At 38.1% G+C, this 14176-nt stretch overlaps 1 protein-coding gene and 1 long non-coding RNA gene across 3 annotated transcripts in view; one reads left to right on the top strand and one right to left on the bottom strand.

Annotated features, from left to right (window-relative positions):
* Window positions 1-14176, bottom strand: part of LINGO2 (leucine rich repeat and Ig domain containing 2) — a 464489-nt gene that overhangs the window by 22811 nt on the left and 427502 nt on the right. The window lies entirely within an intron of this gene.
* LOC117098696 overlaps window positions 1-14176 on the top strand; it is a 40572-nt gene that overhangs the window by 21921 nt on the left and 4475 nt on the right. For both annotated transcript variants that reach the window (XR_004443544.1, XR_004443543.1), the window contains exons 2-3: window positions 6288-6467; window positions 9737-9780. This is a non-coding gene — a long non-coding RNA (uncharacterized LOC117098696). The remainder of the gene's footprint in view (window positions 1-6287; window positions 6468-9736; window positions 9781-14176) is intronic.

The following is a 14176-nucleotide window of genomic DNA, read 5'->3' on the forward strand; positions in this document are numbered from 1 at the left end:
GGAATTGAGGCTTACCGCAGGAGTCAGAAGTTATTTTTCCACCTGGAATGCACTCCAATGTTTCCACAGGGACTACTCCCTGATTTCCTCACCACTGCCACAAAGGACACTGATGCTTAATTTTATATGTCAATTTGAATATAACTAAGAGAGGCTAAGATGGTTACCAAAACTTTGTTTCTGGGTGTGTCTGTGATGGTGTTTCTAGAAGAGATTAGCATTTGGATCAGTAGGCCAAGTAAAGATCTGTTGTTACTAATGTGGGTGAACACTGTTCAATCTGTGAGGGCTCAGAGAGAACAATAAGGCTGAAAAAAAGCAAATTTTCTCTCCCTTTCTTCTTGAGTCGAGACATCCATCTTCTATTCTCTGATATGGGAGCTCCTTGTTCTCAGGCCTTTGGGCTCCATCTGTATTATTTCACAGGCTTTCTGGCTTGCAGAGAGCAGATGGTAGGACTTCTCGGCCTTCATAATTGCGTGATCCAATGACCATAATAAATCTGTGTGTACGTTTGCGTGCATCCACATCTTACTGGTTCCGTTTCTCTAGGGAATTCTGACTAAGACACCTTAAATAAATGTCATTGTTGGCTTAAAGCAGTGAATTCTCCAGTTTTAGTGAACTAAGAAGTCATTCTGGAAAAGTACAACAGGGAAGAATATTTGTTCTGATTCATCAGGTCCAGGGAGGTACCCATGAGTCTTCATTTTTAATGAACAATATTAGGTGATTCTCATTCAGCTGATAAGTGGACCACTCTTCCAATGGAATAATGTAGAACAGAAACTCTGTTCTAAGGAATTCACACCTCATAGGAAGGACTGGGTCCAATTCTCTTTCCGCCTTAAGGGCAATAGCTGTGAAACTGAAGCTCTAAAACATTTAAGGGAGGATATGTTTCAACAGGAAAGGAAGAGAAGCCAGCGTGGTCAGTATGTTTCCTAGGGAAGAGAGTCACGGGATGAGATGGGGATGGTCACTGCTAGCTTAGCCCAGCCTTTGGGTTTTCCGATGTAGCTTCTGAGTATCTTTCCTGTGGAAAAAGTACCTGGGCGCCCTTGAAGACAACTTGAAGATCCTAGTATTGCCATTGCAAGAAAGAAATGTTGCTTTAAAAATAATCAAAGGACATGCTGGTTCATTCATCAATCTTTTGGGTTTTTATTGTATTAGTGTTTTATCAAAAGCCAGATAAAGTGGCAGCTCTGTGTGTGACCAATGACATTTATATATAAGGCACATTCCTAGATTATGAGTCTGTGGGATAGATAAAATGTTGATTAACTCCACCCTTTTCACTTCTACTAAAGAGTACAAATGGACTCAGGAGTAAGTAAAATGATGGTGTTATATGGAGAGTCAGTGGTTCATTCTGCTTGTTAATAGGCTTCATTTCTCAAACTTCCACACTCAAGCTGTTATTGATAAAAAATGACTTTCATACCCATCACAATTGCTGTGTGAACACGCAGTTGAGAACTGTGATGAGAGAGGTGGCTTTGTACTTTATGGCCCTGAGAGGATGAGGATCACATGCTGGCATGTTAGGGGTTCAGTAGAGATGCTACCTCAAGCTGCAATCCTCCATGATGGATCCTCTCCACACTTCCTGGGATTGCAGAAAAGACCTGTAATTGAAGACCATTTATTTTTCTGCACTGTCTTATTAGGGGTCATAAGAGGTCTTTAGAGAAAGTTTTTTTAGGAGGCTTTTGAGTGCTATTATGGTGTTGGTGTAGTTTTGAAGGAGGTAGGAATGTCTGAAAAACACAGGGCACAGTCACCTTCCTATTGAGTCACCAAAGTCCTGCAGGTACTAGTTGGATAATGTGGATTCCCTCAAAGAACCTGCAACACAGTCCATGCAATGCTAGTCACCATGACTGTGTTCATTACCGCCCGGTATTGCATGCTTTTATTCAGGGCTTATCATAACTTCAAGTGTTACCAGGACAAAAGCAGCCAGTATTCCTTCTGATTATTGAATGGACGTTTTGACCATAAACAGTTGGGCTTAACAAATGGAGTAGGTAATTAAAATACCTTAAAGTCATTTAATTTACTCAGTATTTCAGCCATCACTAAGATGAGAAAAGAAAAAGTTAAAGTTTCTTATCACCTTAGAGAAAGAAAGGGTCGACAGGGCAAGTATAAGAATAATTTCAACCTGTTTGAGGAATTCCAAGCCTATTTAAATTCTAGAAAATTCCAAAATGCTACTTGGTTTTAGGAAATGCTTGTTATAAGGGTCAAAGACAGGCAGGTTAGAAGCACAATGCTAACTTATCAAACCTGCCCCAGACATACTCCACATTGTTCATTCTGTTGCCAGAGGAGTTATTAAAAACCTAGACTTTTGATTTGCATCCTAGGAATATCACAGTGAGGACTTAGAGGCATTTTTTTCCCTCATGATGTGTTTAGCTTTAAGGACTGTGCAGAAATAAATATTTAGATCCTTAGTAGCAAAGGGATGAGAGATAAATTCTGTGTGTCTAATTCACATTTTTTGGTTACTGGCAAGAATTTAGTGATTGAAGTTAAGAACTCAATACTGCGATTAACATGCTACTTAATGTGCCAGTCTTAGTAATGCACTATTTAAAGTATCTTTCTTTTTTAAAAGTCCTTACTATGTAGAATTTGGTTTAGGATTCAAGGCCTGCTTGGAATAGTGGTAAATACTTAACAACTGGCTTTCCAAAGGGTGGGGTAAACGGGTGAGCAAGGGCTGAGGAAGCCCTGTTTTCTATCTTTTGCTGATTTCCATGATATAAGTATTTTCTACCATGATCAATTTCTACCTGACAATATGATATCAGCACATTTATAAAATTTGTGAAAAATTAACAGTTGACTCTTGCAAAGCTGATATAAGTTGGATCCAGCACACACAGTACCTGGACCCTACTGCTTTGAATTAAATAGCTCCATATGTATTAAGACACTTTTATATAATGTATATAATTTTGTACGTAAGTTTTATGTAACCAAATGTAATACATACATTGTACTGTTAAACCTTGTTATTGGGTTACTGTTAAACCTTGTTATTGGGTTACTGTTAAACACTGTTATGTCTCATTTCATAAAACTGTTTCTGACAGTTCTGAAAGGCTACAAGTGCATTGAAAATTTCCTAAATTCATTATAGGTAAAATCTGATACAAATTTTATTGTCTTAAAAAGATTTCTATTTTAAAAAGTACCTATTTGTCTTTTGTGTTATATTTTCACATTTGATAGTTGCATAGTAAAGAAAGGCAGTTCTCAATCAAACTTGGTGCTGATTATATGGAAGCCAGTGTCTATTAGGCCTCATTTTGAGGGCAGGAAGGTGGCATAGACAGATGGTTAAGTCCATGGGTGTGGAATCAGGCTGGTCATAGCACTTACCACCTGAAAGAATTAATATGGGGCAGTTACTTAATCTGTTTGCCTCAATCTTACCTTTGTAAAATGGGATCGTAATAGTATCTACTTCATGAAATTGTTGCAGGCTTAAACAAGTTAACATATGTCAAGTGCTTAGAGCTGTGTCTGCCACTTACTAAGTACCACATGATTCTGCTTTTATGGCCACTAATATATTTTAGAACAGCAATTAACTTAAGCCGTTAGTGTAGAACTCGATAAATGTTGCCTTAGACTAGGGTTCTCAAAGTATGGGGCCCCCCAAATCTGTGTTTCAATAAGCATGCAGGTATATCTGATGAACTCCTGTGTTCTAAAAGAGTGAATGTTCTTTCCGGAGGAGTTGAGTGATCATTTGAAGACCGACTGTGGAATCATCTGTAGAGGCAGTTTACAGTGAAGATCAACATTAATGTAAAATATGAAGAAATACTTAAACATGTCTTTGCCTATATGTGAATAAAATAGTTTTCAAAGAATACAAAGATGATATTGTTTACTTGACTTAGTAGTAACTCAGTTCTGTTGCCAAAAAGAGAAGAAATCACTCTGCTTCAAAATTGTGGAAGAATTTAACGTCTTCTGAGAAGAAGTGTATTTTCCTTCCCCAAAGGCTTTCAGGCAGGAATGTTGAGTATAAAACAAGATACAATTCGCAAAAAGAGGAAGCAGTTGGGTAGATGGGAGACAGAGGTGGAACAGAACAATGATATCTAATTTTGTGTCTTTTGAATTTTGAGCCATATGTAACAAAAATATTTAAATATTGAATATACATTGTAAATATATTACTATATAATATATATTATATATTAAATGTATGTAGGTATAAAGTGCAGATCTGTGGTTTTTACCCAAAGCTTGCTTAATCAGAACCCAGAATAGAATTTCCCAAATCAGAACTTTTGTGGTAGATTTCCAGAATCTTCATGGAGTTATCATAAGGAGTAGCTAACTATTTCTTAGTTACCACGAAGACACATAGGCAGAAATCTACCTATCTGGTGGTTTGATATTGCCTGAATTGCTTTGTCCTCTGGGCCAAGAGATAACTGGAGAGCTTTCCAAATACGGGACATAACATTGACGGAAGGCATTATTATGGCTTGTAACACCTGGAAAGTCTGCACATACGGGATATTATTGGGACTATGAGTTAGGAGACTTGCATTTAATCTGGCCCTGCCACCTGCTGGGTATCTCTGGGTAAGACCCTTAACTTTTTGTCCTGAGTTTCCTTCCCTCTCAAATGGGAACATTAATAACTGTCTTACTTTTTCGCTGGGTCAAATGGGACAAGATCTGGAACTGTTTCTCAAGTTCAGAGTTAGTGTAAAAGGTAATTAAAACCTGGCTTTGCTAGATTGTTTGCACATTTATGACACTGCAATGACATTTAAGATTTAATTGGGATGGTCTCTTATACAGGGAATGGGATACAATTTTTAAATAATTTCAACATTGTACAATACTTATATCTTATGCCCCTGAAAAGAAAAAGCAGAGGAGATTAATTGCTTGCCTTTAATCCAATTCTGGTTTTACAAATGATGTGGATTTTATAGTCTCTCTAATTCTGTAAAAGAGTGTATTATTCCAACAGAACTGGATGTTTTTGATTGATCTACAATGCCCTTGTGAAAACAAAAGCATTCACTTTATCTGAATTATTAATTAGCTTCCCACAGGCTGTAAGATTGCCACATGTAAATCTGCCCCAACATAAGATGGAAGTAAGTGAAGTGATGGGTTAAGCAATGAAATAAAACAACACATGGGAGGCGCTTTCCTTTCCTCATCCACAGCCTGTGTCACCGCCCTCGTTAGAGCAGGTCAAGCTGGTGTCTGGGTTTGAGTGTTACCCGGAGAGCTGCTCAGCCTCCACACACAGGATGCTGTCCTCGACATCTCTGCCTGAAAGTCAGTCATTTGGGAAGGAAAGTAGACTTGTTCTCACAAGACATTAAATTCTTCTCCAGTTTTGAAGCAGAGTTATTTCTTTTTTTCCTCAACAACAGAATTGTTATATTACTACTAAATCAAACATTCCTTTCTACTTAGGCATGTTCAGAGCTTTGCTTTTCTTTCCATATTATAGTGTTTGAGACCAAATTGCCTGGATTAAGCAAACTGCTTAATAATTTAAAAATAGCTGTAATTTTATATGCCAAGCATAATGCTAGGTTTTTTTTTTTTCTGTATATCACATCATTTACTCCTCACAACAACTCTAGGAAGGAGGTACTGCTATTGTCCTTGTTTCACAGATAGGCAATTGATTTTCAGAGTCCTTAAGACATGTGCCCAATGTCACAGTCTAGTAATAAGTCTGGTTCCATCATCTCTACTTTTGTCCACTGCATCATATGGCCTAATATTTCTAAATAGCGACTATTCAGAAATCTCACTTTCATTTAAGAAATTAAGGTTTAGGAAGATGATTCATCAAGCTATAAAAAAGTACAAAATAAATGTTACATCCTTCATAGAGTTTCCAGTTGAGTAGATGCTAGGCCGGAAGTCAGCCTTGCTGGAAAAGAATAATTTGTGTGATAAGAATACACAATGAACTGGACCACTCCCATGACATTTTGCAGAACTTTGTGTATTTTTTTTTTATATCTAAGTTTGTTTCTGAGTACATAAATCTCTGTGAGAAAGCCTGTGAGAAGATTCCACTAAGGCAGCAACAAAGATTTCTGTTCCAATGGACTTTTTTTTTTAGGTAAATGGAAAAAAAAAAGAAGTGGAAGCAAACAATTGAAAATTCTTAAGATGCTATCTCTCTATAATTATGCAATGTTATGGAAATAGACTCTAGACAACATGCTAAAATTTAGACTTTATCTATGTTTTTTTCTTTTTCAAAGCGTGGAAGACCAGGAAAGAGAAAAGACACTCACGATCACAGACCACAGAGATAAAGACAAGAGGAGGCATTTCAGGGTTACTCCCAATGCTAAGTATCTGAGAATTAAACCTCCCAGACAAGCAGGAAGGCTTCAACTGCTGGGAATATTCACACCTTTTTGGATGACTATTTACTTCGGGTGATAGAGAGCTTGAAGGGCACTAAAGAGTTTGTATGTATGTGTGTGTGTGTGTGTGTGTGTGTGTGTGTGTGTGTGGTGGGAGGGGTCTTACCTTTATTGCCTCAAAAGAAAATTACTTTTTGCACTTCCCCAGGTTACCATGACTCCCTGACTACTAGTATAAATAAAAATAATCTATTCAGAAGCATCTATTACAAGTAATATTCAAGGGAGAGCTCTTGACTGCATATCCTCAGAAGACAAGTTTTATTGGAAATAAAAAAGGAGTGTGAGCATACTAAACAGCAGCACTATCACTATACACACTTTAAATATTTTACTACTGTGTTAGTGAAATATTTAAAGTGATCTCTAAACTTTTCTCCCCCCATCACATGGGAGCCTGAATATGTCACTATCCAGTGCTGTGTGACAACCTCACATTGGCACAATGCTTCCCAGAAAAAACAAAAAAACAGAAAACAAATCATGTCAAAGAGTGACTGCAACTGTTTTGATTTTTAATAGGAAAGAAATAGATCTCATATTAAATAAGTGCTGAGGCTAGGCATTAAGAGTGTGGCAAGCCGTTTGTCCCAGATTCTGGCTCTGCAAACAAGCCCCAGTAGGCTTCAATGAAAACAATTTTTGGTTTAGTTGAGGGTGTGGCTCGACTGCTCTTAGCAACCTCTTGCTGAATGGTGTCACTGGAAAGGATATCCAATCAAAGAGCCTCTCGGACCTGCTTTACTGTGTGGTTTCTTTGTCCTTTGCAGCCTTTGCTCCTGGGATGAAATGTAAGAACACTTCAGCTCCAGAATCACCTTTGGCACTGATCCTATCCTGAATTCTAAAAACTTTTCAGCCTTCTTTGATTCTAAATGAGCCATCTTTAGCCGAACTGCAATTCAATGCAACAGATGTTTGGAGGGACACTGAGCATGTGGCTGAAAATGGATCAAACAGATTATAATAACTAGATTTATGTCTAAATGGAGTCTTGCTATAGAGAGAATGTTTGCATTACTGCAAAATTTATGTGTTGAATCCTAACCCCCAATATGATGGCATTTGGAGATGGAGCCTTTGAGAAGTGTTTAGGTCATGAGGGTGAAGTCCTAATGAATGGGTTTAGTACCCTTATAAAAGGGACCCAAGAAAGCTCCCTCACCCCTTTCCATCATTTGAGGACACAGGAAGTGGGCCTTTAGCAGGCACCACATATATTGGTGCCTTCATGAAGGCCTTCCTACTATCCAAGACTGTGAGAAATAAATTTCTGTGGTTTACGAGCCACCTAGTCTATGGTATTCTGTTATAGCAACCTGAAAAGACTAAGACAGGTCTCTCCTAGACCAATTTATACTTACCTTTAATATAGAATGTAGCACCAAGGCCTAAGACATCATCAGATACCTCTGTAAAACTCTCCCCACGCACATTTTACTACAGCTAATGTTGCAATGTTGAAAAATGGAAACTACAGAAAAGCTACTGATTCTTTTGGACCATTGGATTGATACCATTGAGAACTTACTATGTGCCAAGCCCTGTGCTAAGCACTTTACATACACTAACAATACTGGGAGAAAAAGAGTTATCTCTGTTTTATAAAAGAGTTCAGGCCGGGCGCGGTGGCTCAAGCCTGTAATCCCAGCACTTTGGGAGGCCGAGACGGGCGGATCACGAGATCAGGAGATCGAGACCATCCGGGCTAACATGGTGAAACCCCGTCTCTACTAAAAAATACAAAAAACTAGCCGGGCGAGGTGGCGGGCGCCTGTAGTCCCAGCTACTCGGGAGGCTGAGGCAGGAGAACGGTGGGAACCCGGGAGGTGGAGCTTGCAGTGAGCTGAGATCCAGCCACTGCACTCCAGCCTGGGCAACAGAGCGAGACTCCATCTCAACAACAACAAAAAGAGTTCAAGGCTCAGAGAAGTTAAGTCACTTATTTAAGGTCATACTGTTATTCAGTGTTAGAAATGGAATTTGAACATTGGTCAATCCCATTCTAAACCATATATACTTAATTGCTAACCAGAAATAGAAAGTATGCTTTACACTGTGAGCTGTGAACAGTAATACATGGGAATGGCCACCTGAAGCCACTGGGTTGAGATGACATCTAAGGCTGACTGTGTGGGCTCAGAAGGAAGGAGGATCAGATCAATCAGCAATGCAGGGGTAGTGGCAGCTCTTGTACCAGGATTTGCCATCCTTACTTCTTACTGGTCCTCAGTTACTGATCTCTATCTTTTATTTTGTTTTTCTATGAGCTTAACATGTATGGGAAGAAAATTGTTAAATGGAAAGGCCTAGGGTTGGTATACTCCTGGAGACTGCTCCACTTGGTGATCCAGGGGCAGTCAGTTCTTCCTTGTTTTTCATATATGACTTAAAGGAACCAAACTGAGTAGTCTCTGGAATTAAATAATCGTGTGCATAAATATATATATATATATATATATATATACATATTTTAATAATCTTAGTGTTTATATTATCTTGCAAATTATATTTTATACTGTTTAATATTCTCCTCCTGCTAGTAATGTACCTGAATGAAAAAGGACACTAGAAATATGGAAAAGTATGTAATCTTCACATAAAGCAGAAGCCTATATTTACTTCCCCTATAGCTCACCCCTGCAATGTCACTATAATTTGGAAGGGCATTCCACTGTGATCCTTTGATAACAATGCCAATGATAAAGGGAAAGATGTATTGTTACTAGAAATGGAAAACCACTATTATTGCATATTAAAGGAAAAACCTTTCAAAGGAAATAGTTCTTGCTCAGAATTAAGCAAAGTAAACCCTTCATGTAAATGATAACTGAGAAAAACCAGTGTCATTTTCTGTTCAGAAAACTGAGGAGGAGGAGGAAGAATCATATCTCATGTGGGTAGTACCATCGCTCACCTATTATGGAGGCTGGATTCCAGGCCCATCTTGTACTGACATATGAAGGGGACAGGACTTGAGGTGCATAGTAACTATTTCCAACACCATCTGTTCAGAGTGCTTTAGATAGTACCTCACTTTGAGGCAAGAATTTTGCCTTGATACTGAGAAGCAAAGATGCAAAGGAAGGATCCTGCTTAGTCAGGAGAAACAAAATAATGTATAATAATGAAGCCAGTCTGAAACAAAGATTGAGAAAGACAGAGCTTTAGCTATAGGGCCCTCAAACTTTTAGGATGCTAAGTGCCTTTCTATGCCATTTATTCCTTCAATTCTCTGGCAATAAACTGGTAAAATCTTTAATTAATAGTGCATTTTGCAGGTTGAATCTGAGGACTTGAAAGGAGAACTTTCCAGAAAAACATGGTAAGGCACAGCAATTGGAGGCAAACTGTCCAAGCTTCTGACCATCCAGTATTATACATTTATTTATTTAGTGCTTCCAAGTTCAGGAGGCAGAATATATTGCTATTGCCTTTAAAGGGAATATCTTCAATGTTTTAACTGCCACTAACAAGATGATTAGCATGTCTTTAACCATCTTTATTAAGCAGATGTTTGCCCTGGCATTTTTCCAGCCCTTCTTGTGTCATCAAGCCTATTCTCTTTTCATTTGGTGGTATGCTGTTCATTTCTGGTCCTCAGTGAGGGGACTGCTCCTTGACCTCGTCATGCAGATGGTTTAGATTTCATATGTGAGAGGTTGGCCTATCTTGGATAGGTGAGAATATTCCCTTAGCCCTTCCACAGGTCATCTGTAAAGCTCAGGCAGCTTGAGGGGATAAGACAATAGGAGAAGTGCTTCTTAAGTGGTCATTTTTCCTTGGTGAGGACTTTGTGTTTACATTTAGTTTCTAATGTGACATGATGAATTATGAACTAAAGGCAATTTGATGATTTGTGCCCTATGTGCAGAACAGAAATTTAATGTATGAAAGCAAACCACAGGTCAGTTAGGAGAGTTGATCAATATTGATATTGCTCTTTAATGAAAGGAAATAACCCTGGGGGGTTTTCCTTGGGATTGCTGATGAGTATGTATTTGTACTCAACACATGGGACTTTTCATTGATCTCAGTTAAATTAATATTTTATTAACAAGTCAGACACCCATCTGTATTTTTCCAGAAGTTCCACTGTTTCCAAAAGCCAGTTAATACTCCTGCTTTCTCTCTCTGAATTAACATTTAAATATCCATTATGTGCCAAACACTTTCCCATGTTTTATCTCACCTAGTCCTCTTAACAACCTTGTAAGATAATATTATCTCCATTTGCAGTTAGGCAGAAAGCAGTTAGGTAACTTTCCCCTTATCACAGATAATAAAAAAGCAAAACATGGGCTCAAATAGATTTAGTTTTCTTTGACACTAGAGTTCCTGTTATTTCTGCAAACCTCACACTGTTTCCCAGTGGCAGAATGAGGGTTATTTTGAAGTATGGTTTTGTTTGAATGGAGATGATATGAAAGGATAAATGATGAGGATGGAAAAAAAAGTACCTGTACCAGTAGTTCAGGAACCATTGTAACCTGCACAGGAGGACCTAAGGACTGCTGTTGCTCCCCTCTTATTCAGAGAGCAGATCTTCATGTCCATCTAGATTAGTGAAGGGCCAGAAAGTCCAACATGGCACCTCCAAGTCAAATGATAGAGTTTAGCACATGTGACCCTAAAGCCTTCTGAGACCGTTTGGTCCCTTGGTTTTTAGAAGCTATAGTGCAAATACAATAGTAGTTTGAAGTTTTCTACTCCCTATTTGGAGAGTCTTTTCATTTTGTTCAAAGGCTGATTTTAGACATCCAAGCAACATGCACCAGGTTAGATAGTTTGAGGTTTAATCAATAAATTGACCAGAAAAGAATTCAAAAGCTACACCCTCTGATTCCATACTTCATATATGGGGCAGACACCAAGCTCTTGTCTTGTGATTCATCTACAGAGTCTCTGTGAAAATTGACTTTTCCTTCCTGCATGAAATTTTAAATTTCAGCCTGCCTTATATTTAGTGGGCTGTAGGGTTACTGTGGCAATCAGCTCCTGAAGTGTAGGGATTTTATCTGAGAAGCATTTTAGTGAAGATTACATTAGAGGTCAGAGGTTTGTCTGTGCTCCTATTCTACACATTGGGATCCTTTTCCCAAATGGATGGTCAGACGCTTGCTCTCAATTGCCTCATGTCATAAATACATCACACCTAATTTGTAATTAGCCAGACACTAGGAATGGGCTCTTTTGTATAAAGGAAATGAAATACACTTCAGAAGTAAATGTGTGAGAGATTTCTAAAATTGGGAGAAACAGTTCAGTGTAAACACACACATACATATAAACACATACACATGCATGTGCATACAGATAAACACAGAGTAACTAATCTTTATTAAGTGTTTCCTATAATATCAGGTTCTAAGAACTTCACATGCATTAACTCAATTCCCTTAATAACCATATGTGGTAGGTTATATCCTCATCCCATTTTGTGAATGGGAAGCTGAGGCATATAAAGGTTAAGTAACTTGCTTTCTTTAGCTCACACAGCTAATAAGTAGCAAAACTGATGTTAGTACTGAGCAAACCGATTAAAGAGGTTCTCTGAACTACTCTCCTAAGCTGGTTCAAGATTTGTGCTGAGAGCAGAGAACCTGGATATGAATCTTAGCCGTAGCTTTGTGATCTTGGATGACAAGTCACTTCAATGATGCTTACTTAGCATCAGCTTCCTATTAATAAACTGTGGTTAGTAATAATATCAACCCTACAGGATGGTTGAGAGGAATTAATGAGAAAAATGTATGTAAAATGTTTTACATATATTTACAAATTGCAAAGTGCTATATACATGTCATCAATCCATTGTAGATGCAGCACATAATACTTACTCTGTCTTTCCTACTTATACTCCCCGGTCACCTTGCCTTTCCCCACAATGAACTGAATGCATAAAAACACAAAATATGGAAAAATAATTTCCTATTACATACATTCAAGTAGCCCTTAAAATATTTTCATAAATCCTAATGATTAATAATTGTATACACACAACATTTTATGCCTCAGAGAAAATGAAGAAATAATTTCAGAGCAATGGGTACAAATTTTGCCATCTAGTTATGGGAAATGCATGCATCTTAGAAGCTCTATGAATTTGTATGCTCACACAGAAAGCATTAGTTAATAGTAGAGATGTTATTGCCATCAAGACAATAAGACTGGTGTAGACTGGTGTTCCGTATCATAAATATACACACTAGAAGTTCTCATCAATCATTTGAAGTAGGTGGGACCTTAACAGAAAAGAGGCACAGTGAGGAAGTGAGACACAAAGTAGGACACAGGGCATTGATCCTGGATTCATAAAACCCAGATACAAGTCATCATCCATCCAAAAGTCATTGAATTCCTACCATGCGCCAGATCCCGTTAGTAGGTACCAGAGATGCAAAAGCATATAAAGACATGATGCTTTCCTAGAGCCATGCTGCATGTCCACTAACTGTGTGCCCTTACATCAGTCATTCTATCTTACTATAAAAAGGCTTGATTTCCATATTAATAAAAGAGGTAAAAATCACTGTTCAAAATTCATACATCTAACTGGTGCCACAATGAGAATAAAAACTTCAAACTTCCAATTTGGTACTTTCCCTGACCAGATTTCATCATTCCTTTTGCAATTTCCACCATGGTTTGTTTCACATATTTAAGTTTGACTGCCACATGCCAAGATATTATTAAGTTTGGAGTTATCCCAGAGTTCCTCTGCTTTCCTACTAGAAACTTCTGGCAAGGTCTACATCAGAGTCTTCCTTTTCTTGTCCTCCAAGATGGGTGTGGTCTGTGCACAGTTCCAGGGCTGTGCGGTGGAAGAGCGATAGAAAAGGGGCAGAGTAGAGGACAAGAAGAAGAAAGAGAAAACAAGGGCTGTGGAGTTTTCATGAGTTGAGAAAGACAACTATACTGTGTGGGGCAGCAGACTGGGAAGAACAAAAAGAAAAACAAGATTTTAATATTACCAGAGATTTGTTGTCACTTTCATAATATTGAGTAATGCTAGCTTGAGTAGTTTTGAAATTATTCTTGGTTGCCTGGATTGTAATCATTTAAAAGCACAATTGCTCTGAAATTGATCTATGAGGGTAACAGGTTTATGAGCCTTACAGCAACCACTGGCTTCATCTTCTTAGCAATGGAAGACTGCATGTGGACCTTGCCAATGTATCTCTTATGTGAGAATCAACCAGGTTTTAATAGGTGAGCAGTGAACTGTAGCTCAACTGGTTGAAATCTAGTGGGGAAATGGTATCAGCAAATGAATTGGGTCTTCTGAACACTGTCTTGTTAAGTACAAATATCTACATCAAAACATCCTTCAAAGCTCTGAGTTAGAAGGAGAACACACCTGCTGTTATTTATAAGCCTGAGCTCTGGGCTCTGGACTGTGTGTGGTCTGAGAGGAATATAGAAAGAGCATTGCTTTTTTATGGGCTAAGGAGATGGAATTCTACTATAGATCAGCATAATATTTAAGTCACTTTCTGTGTTCCTAGCTCTGGAGTAGGGGTCATAGCTGGCTCTTGAACTTTAGAATTTTACATTCAAGAAGCAGAGTAGGGTAAGGAGATTAGCTTTTACTGAGATCTAATATGTGATAATGAGTTTATATTCATCTCTATTTCTAAAAAAATCTTTATAACACCCTATTTGATGGCATTAGTATTATTGCCATTTTATAAATGGGGAAAATTTTGAGTTTAAATGAC

This window comes from Trachypithecus francoisi, unplaced genomic scaffold, assembly GCF_009764315.1.
Source record: "Trachypithecus francoisi isolate TF-2019V2 unplaced genomic scaffold, Tfra_2.0 Lachesis_group16, whole genome shotgun sequence".
NCBI classification, from domain to species: domain Eukaryota; kingdom Metazoa; phylum Chordata; class Mammalia; order Primates; family Cercopithecidae; genus Trachypithecus; species Trachypithecus francoisi.